The sequence below is a fragment of the Manacus candei genome, unplaced genomic scaffold (genome assembly GCF_025592945.1).
Source record: "Manacus candei isolate 608988 ecotype Guabito, Panama unplaced genomic scaffold, ASM2559294v1 h1tg000017l, whole genome shotgun sequence".
NCBI lineage: Eukaryota > Metazoa > Chordata > Aves > Passeriformes > Pipridae > Manacus > Manacus candei.
Genome location: NW_026138065.1, coordinates 11140417 through 11156789, shown reverse-complemented (window position 1 = coordinate 11156789; position 16373 = coordinate 11140417). Strand labels below are relative to the sequence as shown.

At 42.2% G+C, this 16373-nt stretch overlaps 1 long non-coding RNA gene across 2 annotated transcripts; it reads left to right on the top strand.

Annotated features, from left to right (window-relative positions):
* The first annotated feature begins 235 nt into the window (after nucleotides 1-235).
* On the top strand, nucleotides 236-12209 carry LOC127469224 (uncharacterized). Of its 2 annotated transcripts, none has more exons than XR_007903901.1 (4): nucleotides 236-447; nucleotides 1863-1982; nucleotides 6510-6647; nucleotides 12078-12209. It is a non-coding gene; the product is annotated as an uncharacterized LOC127469224 (long non-coding RNA). The 2 variants fall into 2 exon arrangements; XR_007903902.1 differs by having other exon boundaries at nucleotides 236-475.
* The last annotated feature ends 4164 nt before the right edge of the window (nucleotides 12210-16373 follow it).

Here is a 16373-nt window from a genome sequence, read left to right as displayed (position 1 = left end):
CACTGGATCCTTCCCTTTCCTCCACAAAGATTATTCTAGGTCCTTGGAAAAATCCCACAGGATTCTTCTTCATTTTTTTAATCCCCTCTGTTCTTTGCCCTGTCTTATTTTCATTCTCCAGTCCCTGTCTTTGTAGATAGGAGCTGCGTTCCCACCAACGTCATTAGCATATCAATTGTTTGCTCAGAGGACGGTCATTATGACTCTGTTCCTCCCTGTTATTACTAGTTGCCCTTAGACTGGTGCTAAAGGCCTTGTCAGCAAAGACAGAAACAGAAAACATTGCAGGATAGAGCAATGGCCATAGCAACAACATCACATTAATCAGAGTCTGTAGTCTATGCAAAGACAAACTTCCCAAACCAACAAACTGCACACCAACAAGTTCCCTTTCTGTCCAGAAACTAGAAATCCCGAGGTATTTGCTCTTAGACCTCCCTTCTCCAGGTGAGAAAAAGAATTAGCTGGGAGCAAGGTAAACCTTTCACAGGGCCATTGCCTCTTACTGTCAAGGTGGATGATAGAGCAAAGGACTTCTGGGTTGCCTAAAGCATTTAGGTTTTACAGCCCCCATGGGGCTGATAATTTGCATTCCCCCGCTTTAGGGAGCACGCATGGGACAGATGGAGCTGAGAAGCCAACCTTTCAGATGTCAGAGGACTTCTGAAAAATAGGCTAATTGAGATGTTAAGAAAGGAATAATAATAATAATAATAATAGTAATTCACTTATATTTGGCATATGTGCATTTATATAATTTACTAAAAATAAATAAATTTATATATATATAAAATGGGTCTCAACATCTGTTCTAGTAACAGTGACATGACTATAGTCTTGTGAAGCCAAAGTGCACATCGAGCATCTTCACCACTGTTGATTTGTGAGGGTGTTAAAATCCTCAGGGGTTAACCTTTGAAATAATTGGCTCAAACTCAGTCACATAGTTGCTGCTGCCTCAAGACAACTGCAAGTTGGGGGGTGCATGGACAACATCGAGGACATGCACACTGGGAGGCACAAACATTTGCATTCACCCTTATCACTTTTTGAAAGGCTAGGAATTGTTGCTGAGTTATTTAAGAGGGTAAAATAAGATAAGTACGGCTTCTGAGATAGAAATTTTCTCTAAAAAGCCAGATGCATTCAGGAGAGGGGGCGGTTTAAAACTGCTGGCTCCTGATCTTCCTGTCTTATGCTCCTCTTCTCCTGTACCACCAGGAAGTTAAAAATCTGAGGCTGCAGTACAGAAGACAATACCAAGGGAGACTTCATGTCACTGTGCTGCAGCCTGTGAGCCTTCCTGAGCAGGTGTACTGATGACAGAGGTCAGCACAAGAGCAGCACTGCACAGAAAGTCTTAGAAGGAAGGTCTCTGAAAGACACCATCTGACTTAGACAATCTGTGTGTTTTGCCACAACTAGTGACAGTCCTTCAGCAGAGGGAGACTCCAGGCTTTGCATCATGGGCTGTACCCAAAGACCAAATAGGTAAAATCGCCACAGAAAAGGTACAGGGAACTGAGCATGAGCTGGTATGCTAAATACACTCATTGACCAGCAGAGACATCCGACCATACCTTCCCTGTGAGGCAGAATGGGATGCAGAGGCAGGAGGTACCTGCTGTACAAGCCCAAGGCAGCCAGCACTGGAGGAGGAGATTGGGATAACAGGTGCTGCTGTTGTACTGAATTATCAACACGGAGGCAGTCTTAAAAGAACAATCAGGACTTTCAAGGGGACATGGTGGGAATGCCACCAGATGCCAGAAAGGACAACCAAAACAGAGTAGTAATTTCTTCCCCATGGTTCGTGTTTGCCTTTTCACTGAACCACAAGACAGGGACTGTTCATGTTGCAGGGATGATGTAGCTGTGGAAGGCTGAAGGTTAGCAGGCAGCTGGGGTGTCAGTCTGAAGGCCAGCTTGCCTCTCCAGAAGTGGACTTTGGATGTGTGCAGACATGGACTCCACTATGCGAGGTACTAGACTTGCAAAAGGCGATCTCCCTGGGACTGAAGCCCACTGTTTTTAGTTTGTGGTCATGGCACATTTGTTTGCAAAGCACTATTCAGTCAGCCACAAGTCACAAGGTTCAACCTGCTTGGACTGTGCTTCAGGAACCTTAAACAAAAAAACAGCAAATCATGAGATAAGGAAAAAATAAAATTTTCTGAGGAAATACTCTCAGACATGACAGTAGAAGATGGCCAAACTCTTATAAACTAACATGTAAGCCAGGTTTGTCTCCTGGATCTTCTCTGTATAGTCATTTTAAAGCTCAGCCTATGGCTTATTACAGTGCTAATGGGACCCACTGCTGTGCAAGAGCATTCAGCGCAGGGCATGGCCCAGCCTGCTGGGACCCACAATGCCTGTGGGGGCAGTATCCAAGTCCTGGTCAGCACTCTCTTTTGTGCCTGTTTATCCCTGGCCTGTAGATCAATGGCCTCAGCCTAAGTGTGAGCCAGACTATGAACAAAGTAGGCAATCAGAGAGTTGGAGATGGAGTGTGATCTTGATCCTACAGATGTCTCCTTAGCAGTGAAGTTGGGTGACTTGTTTATGTAATGTAGTGCAGATAGGAGTCACCTCTTCCTTGGCAGAGAAATGGCAACCTGCCCAGGGGGAGTGCATGACCTGACATGCACAGAAGTTGATAGCAGGCTAGTAGGAAACCTGGAGTCCCTTCTCAGCTCACTCACGAACATATTGAATAGGACATTGCTCAGTGGACCAGCACCATGTTGAAAATATTACTATTTAAAATAAATATTTACCATCTATGCACACACTGGATACTGACTTTTGAAACAAACACTAGTTGCTAATATTATTAAAATACTTCTCCACAAATCCATTTTGGTTCTTCTGTGAATGATCTCTCCCTTGGATATATCTGGATTTCCTCCTATGAGTGTTGGTGAGGTTTGGCTGTCAGTTTTGACACCTCCAGACTTTTTCCAATGTCTATTCTCCTTTGGCTGAAAAATAAATTCCTTTCTGAAGAGTAGAGTAGGCAGTTACCAAACAGAGTAACCATCGCAAAAAGCAAGAAAAGGCAGAGATGAAGACATTAGGAATGATTTCCTAGCAATCAGCACCAAACAGAGCCTGTCTTTCTAAGGACTTTTCATCCCTGTTGTTAGTTAACCTTCCTGAGTGCTGACACTAAGATGATAGTACCAGGAAAAAAAAATCAGACATATGAATGTGATTTGCAGGTAATTCAAAGCACAAAATCAATTTCCTTAGAGAAAGTTGCAGTTCAAAAGGCTTTCATTGAGATGTGACATGTGGCCACACCTCAATGAATTGTTTTCTAAAATTACAATGGTTAATCAAATATAAAACTGAAATCAAAAATATCAGTTTGCATTTATTTGCAAAGGACACTATCAGGTCCAATATACAGGATTTGAATGCATCATTAGCAAGTTTGCTGATGATACCAAACTGAGAGGTGGTGTTCACTCTCTTGAGGGACAGAAGGCCTTGAGAGGGGTCTAGGTAGACTGGAGCATTGGGCTATGATAAATAGGATGAAATTTAACTAATCCAGAGTAATGCTGAGCACAAGTATAAATTGGGAGAGGAGTGGCTTGAAGGGAGGGTTCTGGGGGTCCTGCTCAGCAGCAGACTCACTGTGAGTCAGCAGTGAGCCCTGGCAGCCAAGAGGGCACCACGTTCCTGGGGCACATCAAACAGAGCACAACCAGCAGGTCCAAAGAGCTGATTATTCTGCTGTATGCAGCGTTGGTGCAGTCTCACCTTGAGCACTGTGTGCAGTTCTGGGCCCCACAGATTAAGAAGGATGTGAAGATCACTGGATTCAGAGAAGGGCAACAAAGCCGGTGAAAGGGCTATAAGGAATGTCCAATGAGGACTTGTCTAGTTTGTAGAAAAGAAGTTTGAGGGGTAACCTCTTTGCTCTCTACAGCTCTCTGAGGAGGGGAAGTGGAATAGGAGATGCTGAGCTTTTCTCCCTGGGATCCACTGATAGGAACGGTTAAAAACTGCATCAGGGGAGATTTAGACTGGACATTAGGAAGCATTTCTTTACTGAGAGGGTGTTCAAATACTGAACAGGTTTTCTAGTGAGGTGGTCAGTGCCATATAAGAAGCAATTAAACAATGCCCCAAACATGGTTTAACTTGTTTCGCCCTGAATTAGTCAGGCAGTTGAACTAGATGATCATTGCAGGTCCCTTCCAAATGAAATACTCTATTCCCCTAACCCCTAGTATTACGACTAATGTCTCTATTTGTGGGCAGCCACAGTGGGGGTTTTCAACGCTGTTGGGAAGACAAATGTCTGGTTACTTCCCTGGTAGACTGGGAATATTCCAGATAGCAAGTATTTCTTCAAATACTCGGATCTGAAGAAACTGAGGCCCAACTTCTCTGGAAGCAGGCAAGGGGCAAGCTGAAACACAGGCACTGTTCCTTTCTCGCTTCTGTCATCCTTGCTGCCCTTAACTCAAGGTTCAAGCCGAGGTGAGTAGCTATGTCACATACATGGTGTATGGTATTTATAGTTAATTATTATTGTGGCATCTAATAATATAGAGTATCAAAATGTTAGCTGCGTATGGAGACTTAACATGCTTCTGCTATTGCTGTTTGCATCAGCACAGGTCAGCAAATGATTCTTTTGGTATGTGACTGTTTAAAGTATGGGTTTATGAGGTGTCAAAGATGTCAGTCACTTTGATGATATGCTGATAGCATTCATCATCAGCCAGTGTCACTTCTTGCTTGTAGAGCTTTAGGGCAGCTCTGCTGAGCAGGTGAGTTGTGATCACTAGCAGAGGAACAAAGCAGCAGAGTGGGCATGACAAGGATGATACAAAAAAATGAACAAGTTATACTCTGCTGACTAGGGAAACATACTGCCCTGACTAAGACAAGGTGGGTAACTATAAATGATGTCACTGGGCTATGCTTCAGGTTCATGACTGCCACTTGAGTCTTTACGAGGAAGGTGAAAGCTATGGTCTTCAATGACATGTGTGGCCATTAGTTGTGTTCAACTGAATGAGTCTTTTTTCTGCATCAGGACCCATGGTCATAATTGCACTTACTTTAATTTTGCTCACGAACAACCAGTCTGAAATCAGTCTGGCCCTTACCATGTAAATCTCCAGTGACTGTGGCAATTGTACCTGCAAATTAGGAGTTGAAGCTTATAATGCTACTCTATTTTGCTTGCTCATGTTTTCCTTAGCCAGCCTTTAGCTGTTTTGTGATGTATGAGGAGAAAACCTGGTGCATGCATGAACTGCTGTCATCCCTGGACATCTCTGGCACCCCAAACACTCAGCCTAAAGCACTTCAGCATGGTTCTGAGGCAGCAGAAGGTCACTTCTTATAGGCCCTCTCACATGGTCTAGGACCCCAGTTAGGAAGTCTGCAGCAAGACCAGGGTTAAAACAGTAGCAAAGCTTTTTTTTTTTTTTTTTTTAATGTGAGATAACCTCTGAAAGAAGTGGGGCCGTGAAAGTACAGCCTTTGCAAAGTATCCAAACTCTGCTCATAGCATACGGCATCAGTCACAGTTTGTCTCTGCAATGAACCAAACTCCCACGATGGCAGTTGTTCTGTTTCCATTGTCCAATGCTGAAAAAAAAGAAGAAAAGCACCATTAAAAGGATGTGTTGCACGCGAGAGGCAGGGCATGTTGAATTAATTTTTGAGGTATTGGCCATGTGGTCATTTCTATTTCATGAAACTTGTGTTCAGCAGGATCGCAAGCGCATGCACAGACAAAACGAATGATAAATGAGCATCTGCTTGCTTAAAACCCAGTGTTTAACATAGTTTGTTTTCTTAAGAAATTAAAACACATCTTGGCAGTCTCCATCCCATTCCAGAAGGGGACTAGTATCTCTTGCTTTCACTTTGATTAAATGTTTGCTTTGATAAAATACTTAGTAATATGATTTTTTTTAAGTTAACTCATTCACAGAAGAGACTTGACTAATGGAGGAGGATGGAGGAGGATTTATACTTTTGGAGGCCTCTGTCATTTCTTTACTTTTTGTCCAGGCATTCATGGAGGCTTGTAAATTTCCCAAGACACCTAGGTTACTTTAAGGAAAAGAGATTCCTGTTCAATTAAAGCTGATCAAAAAAATTTCTCCTCTGGTTTTATATCGTTCTAATGGACAACTGAAATGTCCACACGTACTGCCAAGAAATTGCACATTAATCTCTGAAGTGATGCAGGTGTGTTTCTTAGCACATAGGGCATCCTTTTTAAAAAGGCTGGAAATACTACTAATATACCAAATGGCTACCACACATTTCAAGCCTCCTCCTTTAGCTGCCCCATAAATGTCTCGGTGTGCATGGCTGGCTGATGTGTGCCTTTCAGAGTTTCCCCACAGGTAGGCTCCAATCATCAGTAATTAAAACCAAAATAGGCTAATCACGTTGCACTCCCAAGGGATTTTAATGTAACATGAAAAGCCTATTGGAATGAACTAACGGTTTTTCTATTTTAAAAGGAAACTGATTATTTGGCCCAGCCCATCAATATGAAAATTCAGTGGGCAGGAAGGAATTTTGTGAATAAACAATGAGAAGTATTTCATTTGGCATCAGCAAGCAGAACACTGGAGAAGCAGCCATTTTGCTGAAATATGGTATTTATGCTACTTTGACATTGCACTTTGTTTAAATACATTAAGATAATTTAACCACATCTATAAGAGGCCGAAAGGCTTGCTGTTCAGCCTTTCCCCATCTGCAAAATCTGTGGCCTGGTGTGCAATATCAGAGGGAGGTCAGAGGCAGAGGCTCTGACTGTGCTGCCTAGCTGGATAGCTTTCATTTGAATGCCTGAGAACCAGAGAGGTGGTGCAAAGACTTCTGCTGACTCGGGCTAACATTGGTTTGGGCCTTGGATACCTCGGTTTGGTACAACAACAGTGAAAGACAACAGCATTTACATTGAATCCACTTCTGGTTTTCTCTCACCACGAAATTGAGTGAAATCTGATAGTCTATTAAAAGATCCTCTCTTTGAAAATATTAGTTTCTATCCATCCTACTCCATCTGGGCATGGTATTGTTTTAAAAAGCAGGATGGATTTCAACAGGAGGAAAGTCTGTGCATCAGGGTATTCTTTATATTAAGAAATAATCACTCTAACATGCCAGGATGCATTACAAAAATTTAGTATTGAAATGGACAGGGTAAATTGTGCTGATGTAAAACATTCTAATCATTTTTTTTTCCCACCCAGAAATGTAAAAAAAGAGTCTGAACTCTGCACTGTAACTTGCTATATAAATAATATAATGATGCTACCAGCAGGGTTACATTCCCCTTGTTCAGAGAAGGCCAACTCAACATGAGCTGAGTACTGCACTAAAAGACTGAGAAAAGGCTGACAAATATGAAATTTCCCTCAACTCTGACCTGCTTTAAAGTTCGCATCCTTAAAGAATTGTTAAACAGATGACAAAAAGGAGCAAAGTAGTGCAACTCTTCAGTAAGACAGCTGCTTTCTCAGTAAGCTCTATCTGCAAGTACATGATGTAGCTGGACTGTGAAGTGGTTCAAGCAAACTCATTTGACTTTGTATTGTGAGAGCCTCAGCAACACACACACAGAGCCGCACACCTCATTTCAGCCAAGAGACAGTAACTTCATAAGCTGGACAGGTGTGTGATTGCAAGGCTCTGGTTCTGTCTCCTGCTCAGACAGGCTGGGATGGGTGAGCAGGACTCATGCTAACCTCTGCAGCTGGGCAAACTTAATCTTTACTGGATCAGGAAAAGTCATCCAGAGTCGGTGCTGAGTGAAAACAGAATGTGACGCACTGAAAACAGAGCATGTCCTGCAGTATGCTCCCTGTGTCCTCTGAAGAACATGTATTCCATGAAAGCACAGCCCAAAAAATGAGGATGCAGGAAGAATCAGGTATGTAGCAGAAAGGGAGAAAGGAAAACCAGACATGTCCTGTGCACTGCCCACTTCACAGCCTTTCGTAACTTTCTCACTGGTTTCCTTTTCTAGCTGGAAACTTCTCATGCTTAGTTACCAGCTGAAGCCACATAGCAAAACATATGCGTAATTCATTCGTGCATATAGAGCTAATTACATGCTCCACTGGTTGGCTAAAGGAATTCACACATCCCACCAGCCAAATAGTTTTGGACCAAGGAGCTGAAAAGCTAAGGAGGCGATATTACTCTAGCTAAAATTTTAAGTAAAAGCATGACTGAAAGAGGAAAAAACACACATACATCTAGGAAAAGTTTGAATGCCCCTTAGAAATGAACCATCTGAGCAAGTTTGTTACGGATGATGTCCATATGGTATTTTGCAGGCAGGTGTGAACTTGCTCTGTCTGCATTCAGAGCTGGCCGAGCACAAGAAAGTCTTGGACAAGTGAGGTCATTAACTTCAGTTGTGCATGCTGTTAACACAGCCACACAGCTCTCCAACTGGGGCATGGGAGACCTTCTTTATGCCTGCCTGTGTAGCAGATATTCATACGGGACCATCCGCCTTTTACACTGACACTTCTTTGCAGAGAGAATGGGGCTTTGTTTAAGAAGAGCCGCCAACTATTCACTACCAGAGAGACCAAGAAGGAATTCAGACATGATCCTATTGCATGGAGCCCTCTGATTGTCATTTGTCTAAATGGCCGGTAATTGCATAAAGTTACAGCTAAGTGACCAGGTTGAGACTTTTTCAGAAACCCAAAGGTCTAAAAGTCAGCTACTGAATCCATATGCAGGCACTTCAATAAAGGCAGCTTGGTTTCCAGAGCAGCCAAGCCTCCCAGCTCTTCCCAAGACTAGTTGAAATGTGCAGCACTTGTGAAAATCACCTTTCACGTCTGTGGCTATGGATATCAGGCAGCCTGTGGTAGGCACCAGCATTGGCACATGTTGGTGGCATGATTGTGTGACATGAGTGGCACCTATAAGATGTCAGCCTGTGGGAACCACACGAAGGAATTTAAATTCTAGCCTTGTCTCTCTGTCTGGCTGCCAGATTCTGACTTGGATTTTGTCTCTTGTCTCATCCTCCTCCTCCCCCACCCTCCATTTTAATTCCTTTCCACCGCTTTCACCCTGCTGTGGTCTTTGACCTGTTCTCATCCCTCCTGGTTTCTTCCTTGAGAACATGGTCTTGCAGGGAAAGGAAGACAGAGTGAAACATTAGACTGCATGTTATGATGATTAAAAGGCATGTAAGAAAACCAAGGCTGTCATTTTAATCTCTCACTAATGTTCATTGGCATGTCTTTGAGATAGGGTACCGTGCTGACAATAGTGATGGACAGGGTGTGAGATTGGCCCCTTGAACCCAGGGGCCTCCCAGGAATAGATCATGTCTAGACCTGGTTTGCATCAAGAGCCAAACCGGATAAGCTGATTAGCCAATTAGAAATAGTTCAGCCAGTGGAGTAGAGGGACCAAAGAGAGCAGAAACTGGAGGTCATGTGGATATCACAACTGATTAATAACCCTGTGGTGATGTGGAAGCTGGGAGGGGCTTGCACTGAAGTGGGAGGAGGAGCTGCAAGTAAAAAAACAGAAGATGAACAGAAGAAGTTTTTGTGTATGTATGTGTGTGTGTGTGGTTTTTCTCTCTAGAACCTGACCAAGAAGAAAGATCAAACATCAAACCTAAATGTGGAGAACAGTGGTATTTGATCTCCCGCCAAAATATTTCTAGCATGTCCTTTAAATCATATGTCATATGAAAAAGTCTCACTCTAGAGATTTCATTTCCAATCTTTACCAGCATATTGCTTTTTATTCACTTTATTACCATCAGTCTCTACTATATATGGATACTACTAACACTAAATATGGTTTTCATCATGAAACTCCTAGAATTTTCCATTGTGGGCACCATTTGTCAGGCATAATGTGTATCATAGGAGTTTAAAATTACTTACTTGGAACATCATTGAAGGCCAAACAGAACAAATGCAGAGGTAATAACTTTAAATAAATGGAAGACAGGCAAATCTAAACTCCATTTGGAAGGACACCATCTCTGCATAACCAGTGCTCTAAATACAGGTCATACTCAATTAAAGATGATCAGGTTACTCCTTGCTCCCTTGGTTCCCAAGACCATGACCTTCTTGGTGGTATGCCTTGCTGGCAGAGTAGCATTACCCCTTGGTGAACTGCAGCCCAGTGGGTGCCTTCCACCCAGGCATACCTGAGGCATTCAGGAGCCATTAAGCAGGACATGGTTAAACATCTCCAAGTGACAGAGAACATAGGATCCCAGTGCAGTTGGAGTACCCATTTTGAGCATGTAGGAACAATGTCTGACTTTTTTTAAGAGTGGACATGGCTCAAGGTTGCTTAGATTCAAGACAGGATGCAAGTGGATAACTCCTTTAAGTTTCTTGATTTACAATATTGCCTTTATTTCTGGTTCATAGGCCACAGTTGTGTATTCAGCTAGCCAGACCTCTTTGAGAGGCTGCCCAAAGGCCCAAAGCTTTCTGTACCAACAATTCACCTTAACTGAAAATGCATGTCTTTAGGTTTTCCAGAGTAGAGACCTCTTTCCCAGAAAACTCCTTTCAGTGTGACACTCTTCTGACCAGCAGGAAAGTTTTCCTAGCAATGCCTGATCTGCATCTTTCCTGATGCACTTATGTCTTTGAGTTCTCAGGCTGGGACAATAGGTACTTTCCTTCCTCTCTGAAGAAGTTTTGTTTATCTGAAGTTTATTTCATGCTTCTTCCACTGTTAAAGAGCCTCCTTGCACACTTCTCCAATTCCAATTTTGCCAGTCTTCTGCATTACCGTGTTGCTCCTGCCCTGCCTTCCTCCAAACACTCTGTATCTTTTCAGAAGTGCAGTGCCCAAAACTGGACCATGTACTGCCCCTGAGGCCCTCCCAGTGCTAAGTAGAATGTATCATCCAAGATCAATTCCTACTTATATATCCCAGGATAATATTTGACATTTTCACAGGAGTATGATACAGTTGCACATTTGACAACTCCTTCTGTGATCTGCTGAAGTTCTTCCCAGTTGTTTTTGTGCAAACTTTCTAAAAATTGTCATTATGGGCTTATGCTGATGATCATTCCTGTCTAAGTGTATGTATTGTATGTCTTCTTCAAATTGCATTATATTTTTTTTTTCAGAGCATCCATCCAGTGTGGGCAAGATAATTTTGAATTCTAATCCTGTCCTCTACCAGACTCACAAGTAATCTCTGCCTGGTGTCATCTGTAAATTTAATAAACATTCTCAATATTCCATCATGAGGTCATTAACAAAAATATTCAACACTAATTCCAGATGGTCTCTTACATTTCTGGGCAACACAGAATGTGTTGAAGCATTCCCATGACTGACAATTCCCTCCATTTGTGTTATTGCTGAGAACTTTGGGTCTGGGCTGTGTGGTCACTGAGGTTAGAAAAAACTCCTGCATGTAGATGAAGTGAGCATTCCTGCTGGTATGGCATGCTACAACCCCTTCCAACTTAAGGAACGGAAAGAGCTCCGTCTATCTAGTCTGTAGGAAATAGATTAAATTCTGCTTAGTAACACAGGCACTTTCCCCCACCTCTTCACTTATTCCTAGTGGTACATTTATGTCGTCAACTCATCCCGATTATTGAAATTTCATTCTTGAACTGAGACAAATGTATTTTTAAGGCAACTTGTTCTGGTTTAGAGAAAGAGTCATTACTCATGATTCCTGAGAGCAAATGCTGGCTTGAAAGACTTCAGACTAGTGTCCTAAGCACCAGTAACCACAAAAAGAATAAAATAATGTTGAGACTCAAAAAACCCTCATTTTCTCACCTATGACATGATGTTTCAGGAAAAAGACTGTGCAGGGAATAAAACCCACATGATCAGTATGTGCTCACACATACACCACAGCAAACTAGAGAAGAGGAAGACCTTAAAACTAAGAAGGAAAATGTTTTTTGTCACAATGCCACAGAAGGAACGAGAGAATAATGCATCAGTCTTAGATGTTGGCATAGTAGTGAAAGCAGCATAGTGAAATCAGCATTTAATAAGCATTCTCTGTATTCTAACTTGGAGTTTTAATACAGATTACAGCCTCACTGAAATCACAGAGACATGGCTGAATCACTCGTATGACTGGAACGCTGACAGAAAAGGATGCTGCTTGTTCAGGAAGAATGGACAGCAAAGAGATAAGAAGCATCACTTTGTAAGCATTGTATGTATAAGCTTGTTCTGACAGATGGAGTTAGCCTTGCTGAAAGTATGCAAAGGTGGAAATAGGACACCATTGTCAGAGTTTACTGGAGTCTGTTAAAGGCCATCCATTTATGAAGATAAGATGTATGAGGCTCTTTGAGAATAACTATCAGAGACATCTGAAGCACAGGTCTTGTGGGAAGTGGAATATTTTAGCTACAGTTAGAGACATTTGTTGAACAAACAGAATTCAGCAGCATAAAAACTCTTCAGCCCCTTTATGGCACTGTTTTATCACAACTTTTGTTTGTATTCAGAAGACCCAGAAAGGAATTAGAGGAAAAAGGTCCTCTAGGTTTGAGTCTCAGCACGAGGGAGGAACAGTGTAAGAAAGGGAAGGTGGAAGGCAATGTGGATGGGAGTTACCATGAAAAGGTAAATTTCATGGTCCTTGGAGAGGCAAGTCAGGAGAAGAGAAAAAAACTAACCCAACGAGTTTCAGACAGACAGACTTCAATAAGCTTGGGAAGCTGCCAAGAAACAGAGGACTTAGAGAGAGTTAGTAGTTCCCCAAAGAAACAACACTAAACACAGAAGTGGAGATGCAGAGAAAAGACTAGAAATAAACAACTCTGACTTCTTTTCATTGGTCTCAAAGACAATAAGGAACCACAACAAGAAGAAACAAAACCAGATGTCCAAGGATGAGTATGAACATAGTCATGTAAAGCAAGGTCTGGAAAATTAAAATTAAATTAGCAAGAGACACAGAAGGTAACAGAATTTAATCATTCACTAAAAAGGAGATGGAGGAAAATGTTAGCTCATTACTCCAGGAATGGAGAAGATAATAGGGAGATTACAATGCGCAGATGAAAGTGTTTAATGTCTTTTTTAATTGCATCTAAAATGGCCAAATGTGAGGATGTAATTAGCACAACTGACAAAAGTGGTAAGGTTTAAGGCTAAGTAGGAAAAGCTCAGCCTTGGGAGTATTTAGGAAAACAAGACTTTATACACAGAAGAAAAGCTGTTGTGTTACCATGCATCTCAACAAAGCATCTGGCTCCAGATGATTTTAACATGTTGAAGAAATAGTCTGAAAAAGGTGTAAGGGATGACAGAGCAAGATCAAGGGATTAAGTTCAGGCAGACTCTGAAGATTGCACACGTAGTAAATTTTATGATGCTAAAAATGCAGAAGGATATTTTGGTTAGAAAGGAGTCTCTGGGAAAAAAGGATTTGTGGGTTAGCTGAACCTGAAACAGCAATGACAGGCTGGTGTGGAAAAGGCAAATTATCACATGGAATTGTGCAAACAGGAATTCAAGCCTCCACACCATAAAAAGTGGCACTGCATTCTATTTGTCAGTCGGAAGGCCTTCATGAAAATTTTATTTCTTAAGCTTAAGGATGCACTTCTGCAAAAATGAAGAGCGGGAACTGCCCAAAATGTAGAAAATGCAGTTTATGATAAAAGACAGAAAGAATCATGGTTGTTTAAGGAAGACTGAAGGAGAAATGATGACTTACTTTCAATATGTAGATGGCTATTGCAAAGTAAAAGGGGATCTGGTGTTCTAATTGTACGGACATAGCAAATCCTTGGGTTTACCTTGCTATAAGAAAAGTAATTTAGGCATTCAAAATTTTTTTCTAGTAACAAGCGTAGGTTGCTTGAGAAGGTATGGAGTAGCCATCTCAGAACGTTTTTAGGACCAATAAGCAAGTAACTTTATTAAGAATGGTCCAGTTGATCTTGCTTTAGGACAGAGAGAAACAGTCTGTTGTATTTTGAGATGCTTTCCTACTTGTCCATATGTCAACTTGAACTTCTTGTTCCGTCCCATCACTGAATAAAGGCAATATATGAGGCATCAAGCCTCATGCCTGGAAGGAATGCTTAAAAGTCACCTACTTCCACCTCTGTGCCCCATTACATCCAACTGGGAGCAGATATGGCAACAGAACTAGAAGAACAAAAGAAAAAAGGTGTTCCTTTCACAGGCCAGGATCTGCTGAGCTCCTTGGCCATTCAAATTTCTTTACTGCTATGTGGTTTCTCCAAGACCATTCCTAAACCTATGCTGAATGCAGGTACCTACTTCATCATCCTTGCCTGCACAGGACCTCTGCCTTCATCTAGTCCATCTCTTGACCACTTTGATGGGGCAAGAAAACTCAACCTTCAGGGTTTCTCTCTTTGCACTGCACTTAGCCAAGCCATAAAATAATGTAGAGTCAGAAGGGAGCAGAATAAACAGGGCTGACAGCTGTTAGTCAGCTGCATCAAGCTTTCTGACCCCTGTTATGTCTCCATTAGTTTTGTTTGTATATAGTGCTGTATGAAAAGGCTAACTGGTGGCACTTTGAAGGAAATTTTTTCTATTACTCATCTCCTTCTTTAACATGATTTTCTCTTTATTTATTTAGCTTTCCACTCTCACTTGAGTTTGCAATAATTTAGCGCAGATGTTCTATCTTTCTGTAATTTATTAATATTGACTTTCTTTTCTGTCCCTTTTCTATAAATGTTTCTCAAGTGTTCACACTATGACTGTGTGATTTCCCTTGCTTGCCTCCCAGCAAGGGAACTGCAGGCTTGCAAGAAGAGAGTCTGTTGGAGGCATTCTGTCAGCTGCAAGCAGCTAGAAGCAAAAGGCCACCCTCATCCAGGGAAAGGAAGTGGGCAATGAGGTCACCCCAGCCACCCCATACAGGAAGATTCTTATGCCCAAGAAGAGTGTAGTCATGCACAAAAGATGCAGAGAGTAAGGAGAGCTGTTGGTTTTAGACAGGAGATGGGTAACTTGTCCTTGGGATCCTCAGCTGACTCATTTTCCCTGCTTTGAGGAGAGAAGGACTTGGTATTTACAGAGACAGTGGGAGAGTGACAATCTTCAAAAGGTCACTGAGGAGGCATCCAGCCACTGATTCACTCAGAGCAAGTAGTAGCAAAGTGCAAAAGTGGCACTGTCCTCTGTGCCTAGTTTCAGAGAGAAAGACAGGACAGTCAGGAAGGGTCAGCAAGATTTTGCCTTGATTATGTATTTGTTCACCTTCTAAGGAGGAACCAAATGGCCCAGACTAGGAGATGGACCCAGAACTTGCCATTCACTCCTGCTCAAAGCACAAATTTCACAGACAGTTCATTCAAAAAAACAACTGGGAGTCTGCCTGTACTATCATTGATGCTTATAACAGTGATGAGTGCCAAGGAGAGACCTGCATTTTGTTGTCTGCCTACTATGGCACGTTCAATCCCCTATCTTCCAGTGTCTGGAGGGGAGCCTAGCTGCCAAGCTTTAGGGTAGTCTGCCTGGTAGACAGGAGACTGAGCCTGGAAGTAGGGAGGCCCTGGTCCCCATTCTTTGATCTATCACTGGGAATGTGTCTTGCTTTAAACAACTAGAAGAAGATAGAGGTGTCAAGAAGAGAACAGAACAGAATCCAAAGCACAAGTCAGGATCTTCAGTACCAGGTTTTCCCCTGACAAACTCCTATCTAAAATATGGCAAGAGCATTCAAGAATACAAGTTACTGGTTTTCAACTCTTCCAGCAAGGTAAGTGAAGTTCTTCTGTTGTCTCTCTAAGGATGGGGAAGTAAAAACACCTGTTTAAAAGAGGTTTCCTTGGAAGAACAACAGGGGCAGGCACCAAGAGGTGGATTCTGACCTGAGTTTCTGCTATACACCTGCAAGACAACAGCAGACATGCAGAAATGATTGGAGTCCATCAACCACCTATTCTTCACCTCCCTGACTTTGCAGCTCATGGTGACTGGTGGTCCATGGAGATGTATCTAGCACCATCTGTGCTTGCTCTCTGCACAGTATGGATACACAGTATTCAGGACACCCAAAAGCTTAAGGAAAGAATGTTGTTTCAATGACCCCAGAACACTACAAACATATTTTGGAGGTATTGAATGCATCAAGAGGCTCAGAATAGCATTTTCCAAGATGTTTTTAATACTCAGTAAACTATGTGAATGTGGATTGGCCTAGGTAAAACATTCCTATATCTCTTCTACTGGTTTTCTGCTGGAGGTCTCCAAAACCTTGGTGCTACCAAGGATGTCTAGAGCAAGGGAGAATTAGAATCTGTCTAGAAGAGGAGACAACTTCTTTCCATTCCTTTGTGTTTACCTGCTTCTCACCACACTGTGTTGGCCCTTGCAGA